A 22,032-nucleotide genomic window follows, 5' to 3' on the forward strand; every position below is an offset into this window, starting at 1 on the left:
TGAGTTATCAGTACTGCAGATGTTTTTGCACCTGCCCCACCAACAATAACTGGGTTAAGGCTTTGCAGCTGGGATATTATACAGCTTGCTTTATCTAGGTTTTATTTTGCTTGCAAATCAATCAATACCTTACAATGATTTTAACAAGGGGAAAGAGCCGTAGTTGTAGAACTTGGAGTGTATTTTTTTTGTCTAGCTTTTAAAAAAAAATTGTTAATGTTTTGACACTGTAACTCTTTTTAGTAGTTGTGGCTTTGCAGACCTTGCTGCACTTTGATCTTTTTCTCGTTCCAGCTATAGATGGCAGCACACCACTACCTACGATCCGATCACCAGCCTGAGTTTGTAAGTCAGAGTTGTTGGTCAGGAGAGAGCAGCTAATGAGTAATCAGTCTAAACTGAATGGCAAATTAATGTCTTCATTAAGTGAACAAACCAGCTTCCTCTATAAACAAGGTCAGAGTATTTATAACCCAGTGTATTTCATAAAAGCAAAAACGCATCTCCATTTACATAACTTCACTATGGAGCTCATGATTTATCTGCACAAAGCATATGCAAAATCTCGCTTGTATACTGTCTTTAATAAGGACCCATGTCATTCTGATGTAATTGTTAATAAAGTCGCGCTTGATAAGGAGCTTTGTTTTTCTCACACAAGGTAAATGAAAAGGTGATTGCTTTAAAGAAAAGCCACTCTTACAAGATGATATTGGGTGGCCTGTTCCAAATTGAGTTCTTAGTAATAAAAATGAAGTGTGATCCTAATTGATCAAATATATCTGCCACTTAGGTTCTATGAGAACTTATTTAAAATTTAGAGTTGGTTACACAGGTATAAAGTTTGATATTTACCATATGCTACGTGTCACTTCAATTCAGTGAATTGAATGCTTAATTTTGCCATCCTTGTCAGAGAACAATGTAGAAATTTCAGAAACTTTTCACAAAATGACCAGGTGTCAAAGACTCTGAATTTCTGTTTCTAGATCAGTGTCATCCAGTAGAAATATAAAGTGAGCCAAATGTAAGTTGCATGTGAAGTTTTAAATTTTCTAGAAACCACATCTTAAAAAGTAAAAAAAGAGGTGAAATTAATTTGAATACTGTACTATATTTTATTTAACCAGATATATCCAAAATATTATTTTTAGCAGGTAATCTATATAAAAATTATTGCAATATTGCACATTCTTTTTTTTTAATCTGGTGTGTATTTTACACCCACAGCTCATTTCGATTTAGATTAGCCAGATTTTAAGTGCTCAATAGCCACATGTGGCTGGTTGGCCACATCATGTTCCGCTTGGCTCTAAAGACTTAGGGCCTGTTATGAGGGGAATTGTGTGCCTCCCAAATTCGTGTGTTAGAATCCTAACCCCCACTACCTCAGAATGTGACCTTATATGGAGATAGGGTTGTTACCAAGTGAAAACGAGGTCATTTTAGGGTGGACCTTTAGGGTGGATCTTAATCCAGTATGATTGATGTCCTTCTAAAATGCGGAGACCTGGAGACAGGCTCACACACAGGGAGAACTCCATGTGGAGAGGAAGGCAGAGACTGGGTGATGCATCTCCAAGCCAAGGACCATCAAAGATCACCTTCATCCCCAGAAGCTAGGAGGGAGCCATGGAACAGTCTCCCTCACAGCCTCAGAAGGAACCAACCCTGCTGATGTCTTGATTTTTGGACATCTAGCCTCCAGAACTGTGAGAGAATACATTTCTGTTGTTTAAGGCACCCGGCCTGTGGTGCATTGTTAGGCAGCCCTAGTCAACCACTACAGAACCTTTGGTTGGTGGCTGCCATTGTTCCAAAGCTTTCCTCTCCTTGCCTTGAATCTCCTCTTCTCTTCCTTCTGTGCTTTCTCCTCTGGCCTCCCTGTCACTCAACTTTCCTGCCCTCTCTCATTGTTTTCCATAGGATCGCCCTCTCATAGCACAGAGGTAAGTGGGGAGTTTCTGTTGTAGTAAGTGGGAGATGGGTTCCACCTGAGCAGGGAGATGCCTGACTTGCTTCACATCTCCAGTGGGGATAATATTATCTGCCAGCTGTCCCCTGGAGCTACTGTTGTGTAGGTGAAGGGCTGACTCAGAAAATGCTTTGAAACCCATAAATAATGACATGGATGAGAATGAGTATTTTGTGTGTGTTACTTTCACATGTTAGGACTCAAAGGTGGAATGAAGTGTTTTCTAAGTTACTTTGGTTTCTTCTCTCTGTAATTATCTAGGGTTCCTACTTCATGGTAGGGAATGTGTGAAAGGGCATAGGCCCTGCCACTTTCTTGCCATCTGTCAGTGGTGGGCTTCTACTGGCTGCCTCCCAAGCATGTTTTATATCCTCTCCATCCAGCGCAGAACGGCCTCCATAACTCACAAACCACGTGCTAAGGTGATATGGATCCCACTCCCATCTCTAGAAGTGGGTCCCAAATAGGGTCACTGCATCAGATAATTCCAAGGGGTATCATTTTGATATTGTTTGGCTTTGTGTCCCCACCCAAATGTCATCTTGAATTGTAATCCCATAATCCCCACGTGTCATGGGAGGGACCCGGTGGGAGATGATTGAATCAGGCTGGCTGTTTCCCTCACGCTGTTCTCGTGATAGTGAGTGAGTTCTCAGGAGACCTGATTGTTTTATAAGCATCTGGCATTTCCCCTGCTGGCACTCATTCTCTCTCTTGCTGCCCTGAGAAGAGTGCCTTCCACCATGATTGTAAGTTTCCCGAGGCCTCCCTAACCATGCAGAACTGTAAGTCAATTAAATCTCTTTTCTTTATAAATTACCCAATCTCAAGTATTTCTTCATAGCAGCATGAGAACGGACCACTACACATCTGCATTGTCATAAATGTGTATAGTGAACTTGAAGTTGTGCAGTGCACAACCTGCACAGTCATATCTGATAGCCCCTGTCCTGTACAATTAAATTATGCAGGCAATCCCATCTCTCTGACCCTAGTAGTCATAGGTACAGAATGGGTACTAAAATCCCTTAAAGCTGTGGGGAGAGATTGTCCAGGGTTACTGAGAAAAAACAAACAAACAAACAAACAAACAAAAACAACTCTTGCCTTCTCCAGGGACCTACTGATAGACGGCATTCTGATATAAACATATAAGGCTGGCAGCTGTGCTCATGAGAGAAGTGCCAGTACCTTTTGAGAAGTCACTAGGTGGAGTTTGAGGAATAAGAGAACAGAGATCTGAGAGAGCCAGGGCTTGTGCTTATGCCTCTGGATCAAGCCTTGCCTGAAGCACCTGTGCAGTTTGTTACATGAGCCCATGTATTTGCTTCATAGAGTTGGTTTGGGTTGGATTTTCTGTCCCTTGCTACCCAAAGAATTCTAAATGCTACACTGGACTGGAGATGGAAGTAAAGAAAGGGGGAGATAGAGATGTGTTTCTGGTTGATAGTGCAACAACTATCAAAAACAAAAACAAAACTTCTTCAAGCATCCAAAACAATTGCCACAGCAATTTGAATTATATTTTCTAATGAAAACCAGGCCGAATGATCGTTAGCATTCTCAGCTAACTCACAGCAATGTTCTTAAGTCTATTTGTGATTGTCCAATGCTAAAAATGTATACCAGTTGGCATTAAAAACCTAAACTATTTCTACCACTGTATGGCTTTTAACTAGAGGTTTGTGGTCTAGCCTGAAAACTTAATCTACTATGCATATCTTTATTTCTAAACTAATACATTCTTTTGAGATCAGCCTACCTAAAAACGTACTTCTGGTGTACTACCTATTTGTAAATTGAAACTTGTCATAAGTATAATAACATTGCCCCCATTGTTCTTATTAATTCATAGCAAGGGGGAACACTACTGTATAGATGTTATAAACGCTTAGGCAAGGGAGACCATTTAGCTCTTATCCCAATTTCCTACTGCAAATATCAAAAGTTGGATCAACATATGCCCCTAGTTACAAAGATGTAACATCATTTCTAAAGTCTTTAGCAGCAGAATCCTAAAAGGCCCCTGAATTTCAGTCTTAACTTTGTTCCAGCCACATCCCAGCTGTTTCTCCCAAGTACTTCATCATCTGCAGGCTGTTTTCAGTTCATTCTGGGACCAAGGAGAGGCCACTGGGATAGTATATCAATAGAACAGTCCTTGCTAAATAATGAAATTTGGAAATAGGCTGGGCACGGTGGCTCATACCTATAATCCTAGCACTTTAGGAGGCTGAGGCGGGAGAATTGCTTGAGCCTAGGAGTTGAAGGCTGCGGTCAGCTATGATTGCACCACTGCACTCCAGCTTGGGTGACAGAGCGAGACCCTGTCTCTTAAAAAAAAAAAAGTTTTTGGCTACTTTGTAACTGAAAGAGATCAATCCCTAGGATGTCCTTCCCAGGGAGGCCAGGCTACCTGCCTAGCCTCTTTCTGCCTGCCTCCCTTTGGTGCGTGGGTTTTTCTGTTGTGCCCCTTCCCAAGGCAGGAGCTGGCATCTCCTTCCCTCCTGCAAATTTCAGTCCCATGGATCCTCTTCTTGTTGTTTTCTGCACTGATTTTGTATCAGTTCCTCTGGAGCAAACATTGGAAGCTACTGTCGGATATGCCAGGGCTCTCTGCCCTGTTGTGTTCTGTGTTGCTAGCTGAAGATTACTCCCGGGTTTGTTTCAAGACCCTTGGAACCAGAATAGAGGTGATGCTCTCCTGTTTGTACTCTCTCTGGCTGTGATTTTTAAATCCTTGTTCTGAGCCTACTGTTTTTTTTTCCTCCTCTGCCTCACTTTTCTAGCTCATTGCCTTCTATATCTTCCACTGGCTCAGTTTGCCTGAGCCCTCTGCATTTGGCACTAAATCGTAGTTTATTCTAATCCTTTGCCTGGAAGCTGATGCTGGTAACCAGATGGCAATAAAAAGACAGTGAATGCAACATTTCTACCTGTGAGTTGAGAGACAATACTCGTTACTTCCTGGGAAAACAGTTGGTGTTTTTCTCAGTTGGGGTAAAATGATATTTCCAAAAATCCTATTGTTTTCTTACTTGGATAAATGTTAAAATATGTTTATTAGAAAGTATGCTTTTAAATATTTTTTAGTCTAAAGAAATACTGCTGCTTCTCAGAGCTTTGGCAAATATTGCTTTTCATTTGTTCTTCTTTTCCTGTGTCTTCTTTCTTTTCACTCTCTTACCACCTATAGATTTAAGTTACATGTCATTTTATTATTATTTACTGTATTAACTAAACTCACTTTTTATTTAGTTCAAAAAGATGGATGTTGGAATATTTTAAATTTGGCTCTTAAAACCACAGTGTATTACAGATTAGAAAGCTATTATGTTTTCTGACATCCAGCAGGCACCATTTCTGTTTTTTAGCTATCTGACAGCTTGGGGACAGATACGGGCCTTTGTTACAAACTGGGCCAGAATATTTTTTCCTGAGACTTTTCAAACTAGAGCTAGAAGAGAGGTGCCCCCTGTATTAGTCAGCTACTGCTGCATAACAAAGAACCATAAAATCAGAGTCACTTAAAACAGTGAGCATTTATTTACTTCACATCTCTTCAGGTCTGCTGAGTGGGCTCCACTGATCTCAGTGGGCCTGCTCATGTGTCTTTAGGCTGGCAGTGGGTGGTTTGATTTAAGGATGTCTCTAGTCCACACTGCATGTTTGCACATCTGTTGCCTCTGTCTTTGCTATGGTTTGGATATTTGAGCCCTCTAAGTATCATGTTGAAATTTGATCCTCAATGTTGGAGGCAGGGCCTGGTGGGAGGTGTTTGGGTCCTGAGGGAGAATCCCTCATAAATGGCTTGGTGCCATTCTTGTGGGGATGAGTGAGTTCTCATGAGAGCTGGGTTTTGAAAAGAGCCTGGCACCTCCTCCTCTTTCTGTCTCTTGCTTCCTCTCTCACCACGTGGCTCCCCTTCACCTTCCACCATGAGTGGAAGCAGCCTGAAGCCCTCACCAAAATCAGATAGATACCAGTGCCATGCCTGTACAACTTGCAGAACTGTGACCCAAATAAACTGTTTTTCTTTATAAACTGCCCAGCCGCAGGCTTTTTTTTTTTTTTTTTTTTTTTTTGTAGCAATGTCAAAACAGATTCAGTCTTTAACCTTTCAGCAGACTAGTTGGGGAATATTCCACAAGAGAGCAAGTGAGAACCTGCAAGATCACATAGACCTAGGCTGTGAAGGGTCATGTTATGACTTATACTCTTATGCCATTGGCCAAAGTAAGTCAAATGAACAAGCACAAACTGAAGGCACAGGCATATATCACCCGCTAGGAGGCCGTGCCAAGGGTGTGGATACATGGAAGGGTGAAGAACTGGACTAGTCTTTCAATACCATAGCCCCTTTCTTCTCTGGGCATGGAGCTGCTAAGAGTGAGCCCACATGCAGACATCTGTCTCTGGTAGGAGAAGACAAAGTCAAGATCTAGAGAGATACAATGGAAGACAGGATGGGAGAGGGTCCCAATCATTTTCTAGTTATTAATAACATCTTTGGCTGTGCTTAGATTGCTGCACTTGGAAGGTTTGGTTAATCATCTTTTTTTGTTTTGCTTTGTTTTGTTTTTGTTTTACTGTGAGGTAGGCTACTCCACAATCCCTCCAAACTCTTCTTTCTTGCATTAATTAGTATAAACTGCATTTCTGGTACTTGCAACCAAAGGGTTATGACCCATCTATACTGTTTTTTCTAGATCAGAGGGTTTTTATATTAAAAGTTGCTGTCCCTATCCCAATGCAAAGCTTTTTAGGTTGACTTTTAGGGGGATAAAATCTTTCATATTGAAAATAAACATTATCACCTATATATCACAGGTTATTCGTTTATTAAGTTAAACTGAACCACGTAAGTTTCAAATAAAAGTGTTACTGAATTTGCCGTAAAAATTACACATAATTAGTGTAAATTAGGAAAGATATAAAACAGTTGGCACAAAGCAATAGCATCCATACTTTTAACCCATGAATTTTATCCCTAGGAATTTACCTCAATAAAATAATCTAACAAAAGCAAATGTTCATATACATTACACAATTTATGACAACTGTCATAATAATAAATTAAAGGGACATGTCTAAATTAAGAGAATGTGTTAACAAATTATGTTAGTTTATCAGGATGGAGTATTATGTAGTCTTTATGTTAATTAAGAAAATTATATAAAATTTCAAAATCCATTTATGACGTAGTACATGAAAAAGCAAAACAAAATGCAAAATTACAGGGACATCCAGACTATGTATATAATTTTCTTTTTGTGCACAGCACAACCATTTTCTTTTTGTGCACAGAAGAAAAAAAACATTTCAAATCTACCTGTAATTTTCTCTTGTTCAGCTAGGAGACATGCATCATCTTTGATTAAAATTATTCTTCACTGGGACCTTTATTTATGCAAAGCCAAAATTCTATTCTAGACTCAAGAAGCTTGAGCCAGACATCCTAAACACTTCTGAATAAAATTATCAAAGGTTGAATTTGTCATGTGCAGAATTGCATCTTTGTAGGATTATGATGCTCTTGCCTGTGGGTGAGGATGTGGTGGATAATGCCCTTCTTGCAGTGAGGATAAGGGGGGTTGGAGAAGGTACCCAGGGGACTGGTGGCTCATGGTAATTGATGGACTAGGGGAGGCCACGTAGAGAGGAAGCCAGTGGAAAGGCATGGCTGATGGACAGAACTCCAGGAGCAGTGATAGTTCATATCCAGTACTGTATTTTTCTTTTTCTCCATTATAATTCTCCTCATTATTCTCAAGCCTACAGGAAATTGTCTTAAATGTTTATCCAGATATTTGCTGTACTTTTGGAAATTAAGGGAGGAGCCTGTAACCCTCCTTGCATAAAACAAGAGCCTGTCTTGTGTGAAAAAGTGATAAGAAGATATTCAGTAGAGATTTGAGGGGAAGTCTCAGAGCAGAAGTCCAGAATAAGTTAAGTGTGGACTGTATAAGAATTCCATTGGTATGGTAGACTGTATTTCTGTTTGCCAAATATTTTACTTTTCTTCCATCTTTTGCCATGGAAGGAGTTTACTCTTCAACTCTGCCAGACTCAAGAGAGGCCATTCGATTTGCTGTGGCCGATGAAACGGGAGCAGCAAAAACATGTATCATTTCTGGGAACCAGTGCACTGTTCTCCGTGTCTCCCTTCTCTCACCCCGGGCCTGATAATATTCCAGCTGGATGCTGCTCCATCATCCTGGAACCTAGAGTGAAGTTTGGGGAGGGCGTCAAAGGCAGAGCCGACTTTCATTCAACATGTTATGTGAGTGTGATGGTTAATTTTATGTGTCAACTTCACTGGATCATAGAGTGGCCAGATATTTCGCTAAGCTTTTCTGGGTTTCTGTGATGATGTTTCCAGATGAGATTTGCATTTGAGTCAGTGGACTCCATAAAACAGATTGCCCTTCCCTGAATGGAAGTGTATTAGCCAATTTGCTGAGAGCCTGAACAGAACAAAAGGTGGAGAAAGGAGAATTCACCTCCTCTGCCTGACTGATTGAGCTGGGATATCAGTCTCCTTCTGCCCTCAAACTGAGACTTAAACCATCAGCTCCACTGGTTCTCAGGCCTTGGGTCTGAAACCAAACTACACCACCAGCTTTCCTGGGTCTGCAGCTTGCAGATGGCAGAGCATGGGACTTCTTAGCCTTCATAATCAAGTGAGCTAATTCCTCATAATTAATCCATCTGTTAGTCTGTTCTTACACTGCTATGAAGATATACCCAAGACTAGGTAATTTATGAAGGAAAGAGGTTTAATTGACTCACAGTTCTGTACTGCTGGGGAAGCCACAGGAAACTTACAATCATGGCGGAAGGTAAAGGAGAAGCCGGCACCTTCTTCACAAGGGTGGCAGGATAGAGTGAGTGCAAGCTGAGGAAATGCCAGATGCTTATAAAACCATGAGATATGGTGAGAACTCGCTATCACAAGAACAGCACGGGGGAACCGCACCCATGATCCAATTACCTTCACCTGGTCCTGACCTTGACACACGGGGATTATGTGGATTACAGTTCCAGGTGGGATTTGGGTGGGGACACAGAGCCAAACCATATCACTATCTCTCCCCCTCATCCCCTCTCTCTCTATTAAATCCCTTATTGGTTCTGTTTCTCTGGAAAACCCTAAATACAGTGGGAAAGAAGTAAACCTTTGTGGTTGTAAGCTTTGGGGTTATTTTGTTACTGTAGCATGATCTGGCCTATTCTAATTTATGCAATGGGATTTTTTTTTTCTACAATTTGGGGTTATTTGTTACTGTAGCATGATCTGGCCTATTCTAATTTATACAATGGGATTTTTTTTTTTTCTACAAACACTAAGGAAGTAGCATGTGGAAGGCTGGACCTTATGTTGCCATCAGTAGGGGGTTTTCTGTAGTCTGAGGACCTATGAGCCTTTTGGGTTACCTTTGACTTGCACTTGGGCTTTTATGTTGATGCCAAGCAGTATGTTTATACTCCTCTAAAATGTATTTTTCTCTATATAAATAGTGTTTTTGTTAACTCTCACCGGCTCCAGTCTCAACTTTTGCCTCTAATTTTTCCCATAATATTCACTAACTCTAGTGATAGCTGTCTATGCCCATTGTACTGAGACTAATTCAGAGAGTGGGTTGGATGAACTTTGGTTTGATTTGTACGTAATTGTTAAAAACTGTGTTTAAGAAAACAGTTGCACCCTTGGCAAAACCTGGAAGTCTCTATGTTAACAATTTTCCCAATTTTTATTTTAGGAAGCCATTCTGCGTATTATGTTTTTAAATAAAAGGATTTGACTTTGGGCTGACAATTTAGCATTTAACCGCTGTCTCCGCGCCAGTTCCACAAGAGCAGGGATTTAGATTAATTAGAAAAACCTCATTGGTTTCTGATGGAGGGGGCATTCATAGAAACAACCCACTGACAACTAAGGAGCTACTGCGATGGGATGGGCAGCCTGCAGCTTCACTCGGTGGGCAGCCTCCACAGGAACTGTAATTCCTCGCTCTTCTGGCCAGGCATCTCTTGGTAAAGGCAGGTAAAGGAAGCAAAGCAATTACCTAGATAATTAAGGAAAAACAAACCTGTATGTGGCAGGTAACTTGGGGAGCTGCTTCTGATTTTCTAGGCAACTATTTTCATTCTTCACTTCTCTGGTGTCAGCAGGAATCTGAGCTAGATCCCAAGAGCAACTTGAACAATTACAATGCTCTCAGTTGGCAAACCCAGCTTCATAGCAACTTCCCTCCTCATTGATCTGGAGTTTGAAATAGCTTTGTCAGATCTCAGGGATGTGTTCCTGCTGATTTACGGCAGAATCCCAATAATGGCTGTGAAAATGTTTGTCCATTTGTGAAACTTCAGAAAGCGGGTCTAGCAAATCGTTCTCGCCTGGTGATTCTGGGGCAAGGCGAGAACTGTACCCTCACAGGCCGGGTGAGTCAGATTCTAGTTCTGGTGGAGGCCAAGGAAGGAGATGTACTATGAGTCAATCTCTCTATGAGGCATTTGCTGAACCTTCCCCTCCTACACCTTCCTACAAGGCAGGTCCGACGGCTTTTACTTTACAGATGAGAAAATGGAGCCTCCACGAGGCACATAGCTGGTGAGTGACAAAACCAGAATTCAAACCCAGATCCATTTGATTGTGACATTTGTTTCCACTACCCTAGTAGCTCTGGGGGAAGCCAGGACACCTTTATTTTTGTAAAGTCCCGTAGTTGTTTCTAGTGTCATCCGGGTTGGAAACTGTATGTTAAAGTCAGTGGTTCTCAAACTTTGGCATGCATTAGTATCCCCTGTTCGGCTTGTAAAAACAGATTGCAGGCCCCACACTTAGATTTCTGACTTGGTAGGTAGGTCTGAGTTGGGACCCAGGAATTTGCCTTTCTAACAAGTTCCCAAGTGATGTTGATGCGGGGGCCTGGGCACTACACTATGGGAACCACCACTGCATTAAGGTGAACTCAGAGCTGAATCTGACGTGAAAATCTAAGTTTATGGAGATGACATCAGATATCTGCAAAGTCACTTAATAGAGAACGGTTGAGACTAAGTCTTGACTAATATTAAAACTAACACATCTAAAAAGACTATGTCCATCATAGGTGGATGGTCAGAATAGAAACATTACATAATGGGGCAGAAAATGTAGCTGATGCTATTCATCTAGAAGGAAGAAGTGATGTAAGGGTCAGTTTCCACCTTTGCTTTGAATTCCCTGGACAGCAGGCAATCATATGAGCATTAATTTGATTTATATTTTCAGGTATCTTATCTGATTTCAGATACATATGATGGTCTCAAGTGTGTTTTTTACCACCGCCACTTTGTAGTCCTGTTGATGCCACTGCTATTGAAGTCTATGTGAATGGTGCCCCCTGGTGGAAGGAAAAAGGTAGTTTATTACAGTCCGTTGTAAATGAATGACCTAGCGTTGTTATCATGCTCTGCTCCTAGAGACCACTCCCCTCACCTTAAACTAGCGAGCCTGAGGACCAGTCCCGGGGACCCATGAGAACATGATCTCCGAGAGCCCTGCCCTTGAGAAAGGTTCTCCTCAGCAATACTCCAACTGACCCCAGACCTAAAATTCTTTTTTTTTTTTTTTGAGACAGAGTCTTGCTCTGTCGCCAGGCCGGAGTGCAGTGGCATGATCTCGGCTCACTGCAACCTTTGCCTCCTGGGTTCAAGCAATTCCCTTGTCTCAGCCTCCCAAGTAGCTGGGACTACAAGTGCACACCACCACACCTGGCTAATTTTTTGTGTTTTAGTAGAGACGGGGGTTTCACCATGTTGGCCAGGATGGTTTCGATCTCCTGACCTTGTGATCTGCCAACCTTAGCCTCCCAAAGTGCTGGGATTACAGGCGTGAGCCACCGTGCACAGCCCTAAAATTCTTAAAAGGTGAAAATGGGAGAAGATGGTTAACAAATCCATATGCTATCATGATATATATCTTTCTTCTTAGTCGTATGGGATGAAATGATGCCAAGATTTGACTTACAGAGTAGGGATTGTGACTGAAGCCTTTGGACAGGTATTTAGTCCCTTATGAGTGTCCCCTCTTGTCTAGAGAGTGGGACGCCAGGAATGTCAGATGCTTTTCAGCCTCTCCCCTGCTCTTATGCCTAGAGACAAGAGCTCCACAAAGGTCTCTCATTCCTCAAGGCTGACGAAAAGCCCAGCGGCTAAATGGCCAGAAGCCTGTCTTTGTGAGAAAGCAAGAAGTCTCTTGGTTTGAACTCTTCGGTCTAGAGACAGATTCTTCTACCAGTGGTGTAAAACCCTAAAGAGGCTCTGCATAAGACCTACCACTACTCTGTGTCTCATGACACCCTGCCCCCACCACTGGAAGGCCACGCTTATTCTTTGTGTTCATGCTTCTCTATGATCTGTAAGTTTCCCAAGAACACCTGGATTCGAAGCTCAAGTCCACCACTTAATAGCTATGTGACCTAATGTGTCAGACGGTTATAAGGATTACAGAGAAAGAGGTATAGATAGAGCTGGTAGCAGTGACAGACACATCTTTACATTACAGAATTCTGACATGCATTATTATTGTAATTTTCTATTATTCAGACATACTTGTTAAGAAGGTGCTGGGGACAATTTGTACATTCTGGGTATGAAAGGGCTTGGAAAGTATTTCACGAATGGAGTTAGCTGGAGGAGTCCAATCCATGTACAATGGGTAGAATTAGAAAGGCATTGAGGATAGTGTATTAGTCTGTTTTCAAACTGCTGATAAAAACATACCTGAGAGTGGGTAATTTATAAAGAAAGAAGAGGTTTAATGGACTCACAGTTCCATGAGGCTGGGGAGGCTTCACAATCATGGCAGAAGGTGAAAGGCACATCTTACATGGCAGCAGGCAAGAGAGAATGAGAGCCAAGGAAAGGGGGAAACCCCTTACGAAACTGTCAGATCTCATGAGACTTATTCACTACCATGAGAACAGTATGGGGGAAACTGTTCCTATGATTCAATTATCTTTTACCGGGTCCCTCCCACAACACATGGGAATTATGGGAGCCAAAATTCAAGATGAGATTTGGGTGGGGACACAGCCAAACCATATCAGGTGGTTACATAAGAGAGCCAGTAGAGAGGTATGAACTCCAGAGGAGATAACTCACCTGGAAAGTAGGCAATCAGGAATATAGGATCCCAGTCTGATGAAAAAAAAGGGGCTGTGGGTATGGGAGGCATATCTCAGAGAGAAGAAACACTGCTGTTCATGCCTGTGAAACCCAAGGTTTCCCCTTCCTCTTAAGGGTTCTCTCCCTCTAATGAGAGTTGTTTACACTGCTGATTAGAGACTATTAAGGTCTAGAAATCAATTTGTGTGGGTTGTGGCCAGCATTTAAAAAACAAAACAATATGAAATATCAGTGTGCATTGCACATAGTGAGTAAATATTACTTTATGAAACTTTAATCAGTTACGCATGTACATGTTTATAGGGGTATGATGTAAAGTGTATTATTCCTGTGGGTCTTGGTATGAGGAGTTGAGAGCTGCGTCTCTAGTGAATCCACTGGGGTGGGGAGTTTTCTCATGTCTGCTCTTGCAAGGTCCTCTTGACTATTTACTTTGCAGGATGGTTTTTCCCCATCAGCCTTTTCTGAGGGTCTGAGTCAGTTTGGGCTGCTATAACAAAGTACCATAGATTGTGTGGCTTAGAAATTACAGAAATTTATTTCTCATAGTTCCAAGATTAGGATGTGGGCATGGTCGGATGCTGATGAGGACCCTCTTCCGGGTCACAGCCTGCCGTCTTTTTCTTGTATCCTCAGAAAGAGAGAAGAGCCGGGCACGGCGGCTCACACCCCTAATCCCAGCACTTTGGGAGGCCGAGGTGGGTGGATCACTTGAGGTCAGGAGTTCAAGACCAGTCTGGCCAACTTGGTTAAACCCCGTCTCTACTAAAAAATACAAAAAATTTGCTGGGCCTGGGGGTGTGTGCCTGTAATCCCAATTACTTGGGAGGCTGAGGCAGGAGAATCGTTTGAACCCGGGAGGTGGAGGTTGTGGTGAGCCAAGATCGTGCCACTGCACTCCAGCCTGGGCAACAGAGTGAGACTTGGTCTCAACAAAACAGAGAAAGGAAGGAAGGAAGGAAGGAAGGAAGGAAGGAGAGAACTCTTTGGGGACTCCTTTATAAGGTCACTAATCCCATCATAAGGGATCCACCTTCATGACCCGATTACCTATCAAGGCTCCTCCTCCAAATACCATTGCATTGGAGGTTAGAATTTCAACATATGATTTTTGGAGGGACGTAAACATTTAGTCCATAACACTGAGTTAAAGCAGGTACCTATTCACTCTCCTTCTAGTGGGGGCCTGGGGCACAGGCCACCTTCTGATGCACTGTTGACACGTCTGCAAAGTCTGAGCAGTGAGGACTGGGTGGAGGGAGGTTGAACATGGGGAAGCTGCCCTTTCTCTCTCTTATTTTATGACCCAGCCCGGTACTCATTTCGAACTTGATATTAAAGCTGTGCCAAATTTTATTACAGTGTTTGAGAAACTATAAGAGAAAGAATTTTTTTTTTTTTTTTTTTGAGACTGAGTCTCACTCTATCACCCAGGCTGGAGTGCAGTGGCATGATCTTGGCTTGCTGCAACCTCCACCTCCTGGGCTCAAGTGATCCTCGTGTCTCAGCCTCCCGAGTAGCTGGGACTACAGGCGTGCACCACCACACCCGGCTAATTTTTGTATTTTCAGTAGAGATGGGGTTTCACCATGTTGGTCAGGCTGGTCTCGAACTCCTGACCTCAAGTGATTCACCCACCTTGGCCTCTCCAAGTTCTGAGATTACAGGCGTGAGCCACTCTGCCCAGCCTAGAGAAAGAATTTAAACCTATCTGCTTCATTCTACTTTTCCAGAAGTCCAAGGAAAGAGTGTCCTGGAATTTAAACCCTCGGCACGGGTCACTTCCTAGATGCTCCCGGTTCATCATTGTGCTTCCCTGACCCCAGGGCCACATCCTTTGCTGCAGAAGGACACTTTTTCCAACTTGAGCCCTGCAAACATTTATTTATTTTTTGGGGAAATTCTACTCTGTACCCACAGAGTTTCATAAATTTTTAAATCCACTTCTGAGTATTTATAAAAAGCCAGTGAAGTTTGAAAAATCCATTTCAGATCCAATAGATTCCCCTTTATCTCCTCCCACCTCTGCAGAGCCCTGATCATGCTTCTCCATGGGGACTTAGAGTCGGGAGAAGGCTTGGTCTGCTTTTTCTCTCCTTACCCCCCTCTCTCGGGACACTCTTCTCTTTGAGTGGGGAAGAGAGATGGAAAGGGATGAAACTGTCATTCCGGATAATAGCTTTCCCTTGCTTGTTGCTTCTTTGGCTGAGATAGACCCAGTGGGGGTGCTCACTGACGGTGGGCGTCCCAGGCTGGTTCCTTCTTGGGGTACATCTGTGGGTTCTATATAGGCCATTCAGGGTTAGGGAGGGATTCCTCCCTAGGTTTTGGCCCAGTTCTCTAATGTGAGAGATCAGCTCTAGCTCAGTCTTCTGAGTCCCACCCCAGCTTTTGCCAGCAATAATACGCCCTGCCATTTCCTGTTGCTGGGACTGCCACCTTGTTGGTGGCCTTCTTGTTTCAGGTACAACAGGACAGCTCAAGCTCAGCTGCCTCCTGCAATGTCCCCCTGAGCCACAGGAAACTCAGGCTTCCTTGAAACACTGGATAGCAGAAGGGCTTGCTTCCCATTGCTGGCCCCTCTCTGTCATCTAAGTTTTTGTCTCCCCTGCCCATAAGCAGATATCCCACTGTAGATCAAGACAAATCCTCCTATTCCTGACACCTGCAATGGCTATGAGTGCTTCCCTTCCTTTCTTCTCTTCCTTCCTGGAAAAGGTCAAGGCTGTCTGTACTGATGACCCACAAAGAGCAACCCCTTTTCTCCCCTCTCTTCCCAATCTTCTGCTTGCATGGGGTAGGGGAATGAGAAGGGCCTGGGGATAGTTGGGAGCAGCAGAGCTGGTTATGTCCAACCTAATAAAAAGTCTTCGGGGAGTATACGGCCTCCAGCTGTTGGCAGCTCTCTTCAAAATGAGAGATTCTTGATGTGTCTTTGCCTTTGACTCTGGGTCTTGGTCATCAATTCTGCAACAATGAAAGTAGTCCCATCAACACCACTGTATGCAGGACAAAAGATCCATATTATCTACCTGTCCACTTTGAAGACTTAAGTTGAAAGGCTCTGGAACTGAAGTTTTGAAATGGCCACGAATATGCCTGAGCACACTGCCAGGAGATGGTACGTCAAGAGAAGCCTGTTCGATTGGACAAAGGCCTGTGGCCTTGAGGGTGACCTGGCCCACAGTACAGCAGCATCACTGTCCCCTAGTAGATATTTTCGAGTTAAGAGCAGAAATTAAAAATGCACAAAGTTAGGAGAGGAACACTTGTTTTCCAGAACCAGGCAAGGCATTTTGGTATATAATGCATTTCCATTAAGTAGAAGTAACTTGAAAAAAAATTCATATTACATTTACTGTAGGAGTTTAGTTGCAGAAACCCCAGAATTTATTGGATTTCTAACTTTTTTTTAAAAAAAAAGTATTTTAAAACTGTGTCTATATTATTTGGCTATTTTAGTAAATAACTCACCATACTTGTGTGTAAGTGCAAATTCTTGAAGTTTTTTTTTTTTCAAATGGAATCTTAATTTATCATCATAGAAATAGGATTACCTATTGTAAAAAAATCAGTTGGTAAAAACATGTACATTAAATGCACCTTCAGGCTATTTTTTTTTTTTAACCTGAAGTAGAAGTTACCGTGGAAGGCCAGGCACGGGCAGATCATTTGAAGTCAGGAGTTTGAGACCAGGCTGGCCAACATGGCGAAAGCCCGTCTCTACTAAAAATACAAAAAAATTAGCCAGGCATGGTGGTGGGCACCTATAATCCTAGCTACTCAGGAGGCTGAGGTGGGAGAATCACTTGAGCCCAGGAGGTGGAGGTTGCAGTGAGCAGAGATCACGCCACTGCACTCCAGCCTGGATGACAGAGTGAGACTCTGTCTCAAAAAAAAAAAAAAAAAAAAAAAAAATAGAAGTTATCATGGAAGGGTGCAGGGGCCCGTTACCATATGAAGTGGTAAAGACAGTGTCTCTGCCCTAAGCACCATCCAGAAATACTCCCTAAACCTCCATCGCCATGACGTTTTGAACGGGCCGTGGGGGTAACGCCGTGGGGGTAATGCTCATATTATCAGTGGGGATGGCAGGCCTTTTGTTGAAGTCGTCAGAATCAATGCCCTCCTTTATCCTCTCCATCCTGTTCTCTGCACAGCCTTCCTTTCCCGATGCTCCCCAAGCATCCCTGATGCTCTGACCACTGCGTTGATGTATGTGTTTCATGGCTAAAGGCCCCAGTGATTCTCCCTGTAGTCTACTTAGGTGACTAACATGGAGGTGTTACTCTGAGATTCATAGCTCCCTTGCTGCTCTAACTTATGAGGAAAAGAGTAGCCTCTTCTTATCAGGGCTACTTTTGCTTTGATTCCATCTTTCAGGTTCTCGTGACTTCCCAATTCGGATAAAGCTTGATGCCAGTTACCCAGTGCCTAGACAGGAAGAAAACATCAGCCTACTTGGAAAACTACATCCCAAATCATTTATTCTTGACAACCACCAGTTGTGGGGGGGTTGCCCTGACTCTCTCACTTTAGAGTGAGGTGCCGTTCAAAATGCGTATTTAATAACCAGTTGTCTTGGGTGCCTGATCAAATCAGTAACTAACCAATCAGTATGGCCAAACCATTGTGTACTGGCTGAATATCAGATTGGGTGGGAGCCCAAACAGACAGGCCTCTGGGCCATGTTTCCAGTAGATTAGTTTTGTTTGGCATTCGGAGTGATTTTGAAATATGGTGTGTGTTTGAGTGCCTTTAGGCTAAGTGGACATTCTTCAATTCCCAGTCTCCCCTCTTGTTCCCTGTCCTAGAATTGGCTGGCTTTACTCATTTATGTTACCCTGGGTTGCTGAAAAGCATCTGCTTGTGCTACGCTGCTCTAAACCTTTCCTTGCGGCCTGGTCTCTATCCGGCAGCTGATAGGTCCAATTTGTTTCTTACCACGTCCTCTCAGCTTGTCTCCATGTGCGTAGGCCTTCATACAAGAGGAATTATGTGAAGCCCCCCATTGGTGGGGCCTAAATTTCCATAGAGGTAGCCTTCCTATTCTGGATCTGAATTATTCCAATATTTCTGTGGCACATTAAATGATAATTTATTTGGAAATGAGAGACTGCATATACAAAGACAATGGCCAGACTGTATATGAAAATAGAACAGCTTACTCCTACCTTCCCAGAAAACCAACTCTTTGTTTCTAACAAACAGCCCAGGAAACCAGCCTGCTTTAAGTCAGACTTGGAGGGGGTCAGATGCTATCTAGGGCAACGGTCTAGGAACTTAACAATCACTTCTGGAACAATTGGTCTAAAACGGCCAGGACTTGAAGAATGACTGACAGCTTCCCTGATTCTTGTCCCCACTTCCAACTTAGGACCAATCAGAGAAACGCAAATATGCAACAGGATGCCAGTTTCTAGCTAGGCGTCCCACAGCTTCCTCATGCCAGCTGCCTGCAATCAGGGCACATGAGAAGGCTTCCCCTTTTTCCACTGTAAGGCTTTTCCACTCTGCCTGCCTTTGAGTTCTTGGCCAAAATGCAACTGATGGCCGACTCCCTTGTTATAGCAAGCCCTGAATAAGTAGACTTTTCTCCTTTGGTTTGTATTCACTTAGTTTCCACAGAAATAAATTCAATTATATTTAGATAATCAAAGTAACAGTAAAGGCTGTTAGCAAAATGGCAAAATAGAGAGGAAAAATAAGAATCTTGTATTCCATAAAAGTTTAAGAGGAGTTTGTTTTTCAGGATGCTTTGAATCTCCTCCATAGATCACTTCTCCATTTTTTCCTGTCACCACAGAAATTTACAATCTTAATAAAACAACTCATGTTAAAATTTTGAACTTTGCTACTTTCAAACTGAAAACTTTTTGAAGCTTAAGACAGTTATTTCTGCAAAAGGTGGCTTCAGGTTTATTAATTTAAAAGAATGCAGGCAGTATTTGAAATATTATCATCTGGGTGACTTTTTTCTACATTTATAAATACTCTACTGTCTCACCATAATTAAAATAATATGAAAAGAGTTTGAAATATACTTATAGCTTAAAACATGGAAATAATTCTTTTTAACATGAATAATTATCCCACCAGTTTTATAATCTAATAAAAATCAAAGTAAAAGAAAAATGCTAGGCATTTTAATTATGAGAAATTGTATGTATTCTGGGAACTTAGAAACGTTACCCACATATTTGTACTCCAGAATCCTCATTCTAGAAATTCTTTCCTCAAAGATGTTGCAAAGAAGTGGAGTGCGTGTGTGTTTTTGTCAACATGACCTAAAACTTATAAAGCTCTATATGAAGCATACCTGTTTTGAATCCAAATTTAACAATAATTTACTTCACATTTGAACTGGGATGCAGACTAGTAATCCATAGTCTTTGCATATGCTTTTCTTATTTATTCCTCTAAAATTACAGGAATAAGACCTTTATTTATTTTTTTATTTAATTAATTAATTTATTTTTTTTTTTGAGATGGAGTCTTGCTCTTGTCGCCCAAGCTGGAGTGCAATGACACAATCTCAGCTCACTGCAACCTCCAGCTCCTGGGTTCAAGCAATTCTCCTGCCTCAGCCTCCTGAGTAGCTGGGATTACAGGCACCTGCCACCATGCCTGGCTAATTTTTAGTAGAGATGGGGTTTCACCTTGTTGGTCAGGCTGGTCTTGAACTCCTGACCTTGTGATCCACCCACCTCAGCCTCCCAAAGTGCTGAGATTACAGGCGTGAGCCACCACACCCTGCCCCAACCTTTATTATTCTTAACTCTAGGCAGAGAGAGGTAGAGGAGAGAATACTGTAGAAACTGTGTTGTGTTTTCTAACTTTTCAGGAATCACTTTAGAGTTGACTATAGTATCCTTCATACATATGCATATTACTCATATTATGATTTTTAAATTGTAAATCCTTCAGAGAATTCCCCAAATACTCCCTTTCTGGGTGTCTCCATTGGTTGCTGTATTTTGAAGAAATGGACATCAAAGGTGTTCAATGAATACTTTTTGGCAAATTGATTAAATGCAAACCGATTTTATATTAGAGTCAATTTGGAAGATGAGTGTGCTGAAACAGTAAGTCACTTAACACTTATTTTGTATTATTTGATTTACTCCCCCCTACTCTTTTCTAGAGTTAATTCACATTGACTGTATATCTTTTGATTTATTAATTATTCCCCTGCCTCTTGTGTAAAATAAGAATATCTTATATTCACCTGATCTTAGGTTTTTATGGATTGAAAGGAGCTGGAGGGCTGGTTGTAACTTGGAGTGCTAGGCCCTGCCCCTAGAGTTTCTGATTCTGTGGGACTGGGATGGGGCCCAAGAATTTATTGCATATATAATAAGTCCTCAGGGGATGCTGATGCTGCCAGTCTCAGGACCACACTTTCAGATCCACTGCTATTGTGCCATCTACAAGTTAATATGAATTCCACAGCACGCTTGTATGTGTGTGCCTGTGCATGTGTGTGTGTGTGTGTGTGTGTGTGTGTGTGTAGGCAGTGTTGGTGGTGGTAGGAATAGGGTATGGTTTGACCAGGCAGGACCTGGACATAGAAAAGGTTGCAGGTATAGATCATTGTGAGAAAGCCACAGAGGTCCTGGAAGGATCCCAGGTCCCAAAGGCATAAGGACGAAGGGAAGAGAGAAAGAAAAACTGACATGTTCCTGACAGCTGGATGCTTCTCCCATTTAGATTTCTCTGAACTGAAATTCTAGATGGTTTAATTACTCTATAAGGTTTGCTAAATTGCCACGTCTCAGCCTCACATACAATGCTGGTATCTACATTCTATGCTCTCAGACTATGTATTAAAACTGTGCACTGGTGGAGTAAGCTAGTTAAATATTTGTACATTTGACTGCGCACAGCTACTGCTTATGTTTTCTTGTTCTTCTGCTCTAAAGGAATCTGTGTGAGTCAGCCAGTTAAAATGCTGGCTGGGAGGTAATTAGCTGGGAATTTTAACCCCATCATAGTCATTCACCTACTTAAAGAATGAAGTGGATGGGTACTTTAATGAGTCTAGCAACCTGTTTCTTTCTCTGCCAAATGCAAGAAGTTCTTCGTGAGTTGCTAGATGGCTCAAATTATCATGTTCTGGAGCTTATCCTGGAAAAAGGCAAATGTCAGTCCAATAGAACATCAGCGCACATTGATATATAAAATTGCAGGTCATGAAAGGCTCTGAAAGAACTCTGTGAGTCTCTGGTCTTAACGCTCTCTTAGATTTTGATGGTACATTGTCTTTTTCATTTCAACTCTGTTTTAAATTTTTTATTATGTAAATTTTTAGACATACCCAGAATTAGAGAGAATAGCATAATAAAACTTGATGGTACCATTAATTCAGTCTCAATAATTGTCAATGTTCTGTCAATTGTGTTTAGTCAGTCCCCACTCTTGGTTTCCTTGTGGCCTGATCTCTATCTGGCAGCTATTAACTCCAGTTTGTTTCTTACCACGATTTCTCAGCTCGTCTTCACGTATGTAGACCTTCATCCAAGTGGAATTGTGTGAAGCCTCCCCTGGCTGTGGGGCCTACATTTCCATAGAAGTAGCCTCCCTATTCTGGATCTGAATTATACCAAGAGTTCAGTGGCACATTAAATGATAATTGATTTGGAAATGAGAGGCACATATACAAAGACAATGGCCAGAGCATATATAAAAATAGAACAGCTTACATCTGCCCGCCCAGAAAACCAACCCCTTGTTTCCAACAAACAGCCCAGGAAACCAGCCTGCTTTAAGTCAGAGTTGGAGGGGGTCAGATGCTATCACTGGCAACAGTCTAGGAAGTTAACAATCACTTCTGGAACAATTGGTCTAAAATGGCCAGGACTTCACTAATTTTATTGGTAAAT

General features: G+C 42.1%; 1 protein-coding gene across 8 annotated transcripts in view; it reads left to right on the forward strand.

The window, feature by feature from the left end:
• The window catches only part of BACH1 (BTB domain and CNC homolog 1), a 263,756-nt gene that overhangs the window by 64,100 nt on the left and 177,624 nt on the right, over nt 1-22,032 (forward strand). For 2 of the 8 annotated variants that reach the window (XR_010125295.1, XR_008496362.2), the window contains one exon: nt 295-640. The exons of the other annotated variants lie outside the window; for them this stretch is intronic. The gene's annotated coding sequence lies outside the window, so the exon portion shown is untranslated. Of the gene's footprint in view, nt 1-294; nt 641-22,032 lie in introns of those variants that run through there. 8 annotated transcript variants of the gene reach the window in all.

This window comes from Pongo pygmaeus, chromosome 22, assembly GCF_028885625.2.
Source record: "Pongo pygmaeus isolate AG05252 chromosome 22, NHGRI_mPonPyg2-v2.0_pri, whole genome shotgun sequence".
Taxonomy (NCBI): domain Eukaryota; kingdom Metazoa; phylum Chordata; class Mammalia; order Primates; family Hominidae; genus Pongo; species Pongo pygmaeus.